The sequence below is a fragment of the Melozone crissalis genome, unplaced genomic scaffold (assembly GCF_028551555.1).
Source record: "Melozone crissalis strain CALT ecotype California unplaced genomic scaffold, PUWL_Pcris_2 ptg000011l_1, whole genome shotgun sequence".
Taxonomy (NCBI): Eukaryota; Metazoa; Chordata; class Aves; order Passeriformes; family Passerellidae; genus Melozone; species Melozone crissalis.
In genome coordinates this window covers 6082-11320 of record NW_026535789.1, presented here as the reverse complement: position 1 = coordinate 11320, position 5239 = coordinate 6082, and the positions used below count along the sequence as shown (strand labels likewise).

Below are 5239 nucleotides of genomic sequence, written 5' to 3'. Positions count from 1 at the left end.
TAGAGTCTCTGATCAAGGCCAAACCCCAATTTTGGGGTTCCATGTCCTCCTAGACCCCAATTTTGGGGTCCCATTCCTCAATCTTGGCATTCCCTAATCCCCCTAAATCTCAATTTTGGGATCCCTTTCCCTAATTTTAGGGTCCTAGAGCCCCCCAAACTCCAATTTTGGGGTCCCTACCCCCAAATTTTGGGGTCCCTTCCCCATTTTTAGGGTTCCAGATCCCCCTAAACCCAAAATTTGGGGTCCCTGAACCCCCCCAAACCCCAATTTTGGGGTCCCCATCCCCATTTTTAGGATCCCTGAGCCCCCCTAAACCCCAATTTTGAGATTCTCACCCCCAAATTTTGAGTTCCTCCCCCAATTTTGGTGTCCCCTGACCCCCCCAAACCCCAATTTTGGGGTCCCCTTCCCCAATATTTTGGGTCCCAGGATCCCTCTAAACCCCAAATTTGGGATCCTCACCCCAATTTCGGGGTCCCCTCCCTCAATTTTGGGGTCCCAGACCCCCCAAACCCCAAATTTGGGGGTTCTCACCCCAAACCTTTGGGGTCCCCCTTTCCCTCCCAGACGCCTCACTGGAGGAGGCGCAGAGCCGGCGGTGGGCGGAACTTCAGCGAGGGGCAGAGCTTCGGCTGCTGGGGACGGAGCTTCAGCGAGGGGCAGAGCTTCGGCTGCTGGGGGCGGAGCCAGGCCCGGCTGGGCTGCGGGACGGCCATGAGGGGGCGCTGAGGGCAATCCATAAAAGGTAAAAGGGGCGGGGCCTGAAGGGGCAGGGTGGAAGGGGCGGGGCCTTGCAGTGTTTCCCTATATGGGCAATGGGGGAATTTGGGGGATTTTTAGATTTTTTGGTCCCTGACTGAATTCTGGGGCCCTTCAGGGGATTTTGGGTGATTTTTGAGGGGATTTTGGAGGATTCTCTGGGACTTGGGAGGATTTTGAAGCGTTTTCAAGAGATTTTTTGTGTCTCTTGGGGATTGTGAGGAGATTTTGGGGCATTTTGAGGAGAATTTGGGGTCCCTGAAGTGTTTTTTGAGGATTTTGGGTTCCTGAGGGAATTCTGAGACAATTCAAAGGATTTTGAGGGGATTTTGTGTTCCTAATGGGATTTTTGGAAATTTTGAAGGGTTTTGAGGAGGTTTTGGGGTCTATGAGGGGAGTTTTAAAGAATTTTTTGGTTCCTGAGGGGATTTTGGGGTCCCTGGTGGGAATTTTCAGATTTTGGAGGATTATGAGGAAATTTTGATTAGATTTTTGGGTCTCTGAGGCGATTTTGGGGGATTGTGAGGCAATTTTTGCTTTCTGGGGGATTTTTGGGGTTCCTGAATGGATTTTGGGGTTTCTGAGGGGATTTTTTTGGAATTTGGGGAGATTTTGGGGTCCCTGAGGGATTTTGGGGGGCTTGAGGGGTTGTGGGGGGATTTTGTGTTCCTAAGGGGATCTGGGGGGATTTTGAAGAAATTTTGAGGGGTTTTGGTTGATTTTGAGAAGACTTTGGGTTTCTTGATGGGATTTTTGGAGTTCCTGAGTGGATTATGGGTAAATTTGGGGGATTTGGGGGCATTTTGAGGAGATTTTGGGTTTTTTAAAAGACTTTTGGGTCCCCTCAGGCCGGGCCAATCCCGGGAGGAGCTGTCGGCCATTTTGGCTGCAGGGGCAGAGCCGGAAGTGCTGGTGAGTGGGTGGGGCCTGATGTGGTGGGCGGGGCCTGGAGACCATTCAGGGACCCCAAAATCAGCCCAGGACCCGCCAAAATTCCCCCAAAATCAGCCCAGGACCCCCCAAAAATCCCCAAATTCCCCCAACCCCTCCCCCTCCGCAGGTGTCAATCAAGGCCCTGTGCAAGGCCAGGGAGGCGGAGCTCCAGAGGCCACGCCCACACAGGTAAGCAACACCCCTTCCTCCTTAACCCCTAATTAACCCCTCAATTAATTAATTAATTAATTAACCCCAGAGCTGCCAATCACCCCGGGAAGGTTCAGGAGGCTCCAGATTGGTCGGAACAGGCTGAGGTGGGCGTGGCTGGCTAGGGGAGGAGGCGTGACTCTGCTCAGGCCACGCCCTCTTCTCTGACACATGGTGCCCCCTACAGTCTATACTGATTGGCCACAGCCCAGAGGCGGTGCTTTGGGCGCTGGAGGTCCTGGCCAATCAGAGCACAAGGTGGGTGGGGCCTGAAGGAGTGGGTGGGGCTTAAAGGGAAGTGGCCAAAAGACTGGGAGGGGCTTAGAGGGGTTGGTGTGGCTTAAAGACATGGGTGGGGCTTGAAGTGTGGATCTGGTCTAAGAGGGTGGGTAGGGCTTTAATATGTGAGGGGGGCTTAAAAGGGTGGGTGGGGCTCAAAGGGATTAGGTGGACTTAATGGTGGGTGGGGCTTAAAGGTGTGGGTGGGGCTTCAATGAGTGGGTGGGGCTTAAGCATGCAGGTGGGGCCTAAATTGTGGGTGGAGCTTAAAGGGATGGGCTGGGCTTAAAAGGGGTGGGTGTGGCATAAGTGGGTGGAGCTTAAAGGGTGGGTGGGGTTTAAAGAGGTGGGTGGGGCTTAAAGGGAATAGGTGTGGCTTTAAGGAATGGGTGAGGCTTAAAAGAATGGGTGGAGCTTGGGGTGGTGGGTGGGGATTGAAGGAATGGGTGGGTCCTAAAGAGGTGAGTGGGGGCTTTAAAAGGTGGGTGGGGCTTAAATAAATGTGTGTGGCTTAATGAGAATAGGTGTGGCTTAATGGGGTGGGTGTGGCTTAAAGATGTGGGTGGGTCTTAAAGAGGTGGGTGGGGCTTAAATGGGTGGGTGGGCTTAAGGGGACAGGATGGGGCTTAAATGGTGGGTGGGGCTTAAAGGAATAGTCAGGGCTTAAAGGGGTGGGTGGGGCTTAAAGGGATTAGGTGTATTAAGTGTTGGGCCGTGCTTAAACCGAGGGGTGTGGCTTAAATGGGTAGGTGTGGCTTAAGGGGATGGGTGGGGCATAAATGTAGGTGGGTGGGGCTTAAGAGGTGGGTGGGGCTTACAGACATGGGTGGAGCTTAAGGAGCAGGTAGGGCTTAAAGAAATTGGTGGGGCTTAAATGAGTGGGTGGGGCTTAAAGGAACAGGCTGGGCTTAAATGGAGTGTGTGGGGCTGAAGAGGGGGGGTGTGGCCAAAATGACTGGGTAGGGCTTAAATGGGTGGGGCTTAGAGGGGTGGGTTGGGCTTAGAGGGGTGGGTGGGGCTTAATGCAGTGGGTGGATTTTAAAGAGGTGGGTGGAGCTTTAAAAGGTGGGTTGGGCTCAATTGCATGGGTGTGGCCTAAAGATGTGGGTGAGGTTATAAGATGTGGGTTGGGGCTTGAAAGGATTGGGTGGGTTAAATGTTGGGTGGGGCCAAAGCAGAGGGGTGTGGCTTCAATGGGTGGGTGAGGCTTAAAAGGTGGGTGGAGCTTAAAGAGAGAGGTGGGTTTTAAAGGGTGGGTGGGAATTAGAGGTAGGTGGGGCTTAAAGGAGTGGGTGGGGTTTAAAATGGTGGGTGGGGCTTTAGAAAGTGGGTGGGGCATAAAGGAAGGGTGGGGCATAAAAGGGGAGGGTGGAGCTTAAGGGCATGTATAGAGCTTAAAGATGTGGGTGGAGCTTAAGTGGGTGGGTGGGGCTTAAAGGGATTAGGTGGGCTAAATGTTGGGTGGGGATTAGAGGGGTGTGACCTAAATTGATGGGTGGGGCTTAAAGGGATGGGTGAGGCTTAAAAGGGTGGGAAGGGCTTGATGGGTGGGTGGGGCTTAATAGGGAAGTGGGGATTAAAGGGGCGGGTGGACCTTTAGGATGTAGGTGGGGCCCTAGCGGGTGGGTGGGGCTGAAAAAGGGTGGGCAGGGTTTAAGGGGAGGGTATGGTTTAAAGGGTATGGGTGTGGCTTAAAGATGTGGGCGGGGCTTAAATGGGTGGATGGAGCTTAAAGAGGGTTGGGGCTTAAAGGGGGGGGTGGCGATTAGTGGTGGGTGGGGATTATAGTATTGGGTGGGTCTTCAAATAGTGTGTGGGTCTTAAATAGGTGGGTGGGGCCTAAAGGAAGGGAGGGGCTAAAGGGGGTGTGTGAAGCTTAAGGGGATGAGCAGAGCTGAAAGGGGTGGGTGGAGCTTTAAATTGTGGGTGGGTCTTGAAGGGATTGGGTGAGCTAAATGTTGGATGGAGTTAAACCTAAATGGGTGCGTGTGGCCTAAAGGGGCGGGTGTGGCCTAAATGGGTGGTTAGGGCTTAAAGGGATGGGTGGAGCTTAAAAGGATGGGTGGGGCCTAAGGGGGTGAGTGGAGCTTAAGAAGTGGGTGGGGCTTAAAGTGATGGGTGGGGGTTAAAGGGGCAGGCAGGCCTTAAACAGGGGGTGGGTGGGGCTTAAGCAGTGGGTGGGGCTTAAAGGGTTGGGCAGGGCTTAAGGGGTGGGTGTGGCCTAAATGGATGTGTTGGGCTGAAAGGGATTGGGCAGGGCTAAAATGGGTGGGGCTTAAAGGAGTGGGTGGAGCTTAAAGGGATCAGTGTGGCCTAAATGGGTGGGAGTGGCCAAAAGCAATGGGCGGGGCTTAAAGGGGTGGGTGCGGATTAATGGGGTGGGTGTGGCCAAACGAATGGGTGGGTCTTAAAGAAGTGGGTGTGGCCAAAAGCAATGGGTGTGGCCCAAGTGGGTGGGTGGGGCTTAATGGGGTGGGAGGAATTTTGGGGCTTTTTAGGACATTTTGGGGTCCCTGAGGGGATTTCTGGTGCTGTTGGGGGGCGTGGCCTCACACCTGTCAATCACAGAGATCTCCTGGCTGGCCCCACCCCCTCAGCCAAGGCGCCGCCCACCCTGAAGCGCCTCCTGCAGGTGAGGGGGGAGGGGAACGGGGGTTGGGGTCAAAATTGGGGATTTTGGGGCTTCTTGGGGTCAAAATTTCAGATTTTGCGCGTTTTTGGGGGTCATAATTTCAGATGGGGGATTTGGGGCTTTTTGGGGTTAAGATTTTGAATTTTGGGGATTTTGGGGGGGAATTGGGGATTTCTTGGGTCAGAAATTTGCATTTTGGGGAATTTTTTGGGGACCTGAGGGATTTTGGGAATTTTTAGGGTTGGGATTTGGGATTTTTGGGGGGGTTTCGGCAATTCTACGGTCAGGATTTGGGGTTTTGGAGTGAATTTGGGGTTTTTGGGTCCCTGAATCCATTTTTTGTGTCCCTGAGGTGGTTTTGGGGTGGATTTTGAGGTATTGGGGGGTTTTGGGGCAGATTTTGGGATTTTTGGGCTCCCCGAG

The 5239-nt window shown here is 53.4% G+C and overlaps 1 long non-coding RNA gene across 1 annotated transcript; it reads left to right on the top strand.

Annotated features, from left to right (window-relative positions):
* Nucleotides 1–1820: 1820 nt before the first annotated feature.
* LOC128933607 (uncharacterized) lies at nt 1821–4826 on the top strand. The gene is made up of 4 exons (XR_008482801.1): nt 1821–1884; nt 1955–2012; nt 2093–2163; nt 4753–4826. It is a non-coding gene; the product is annotated as an uncharacterized LOC128933607 (long non-coding RNA).
* Nucleotides 4827–5239: the final 413 nt, after the last annotated feature.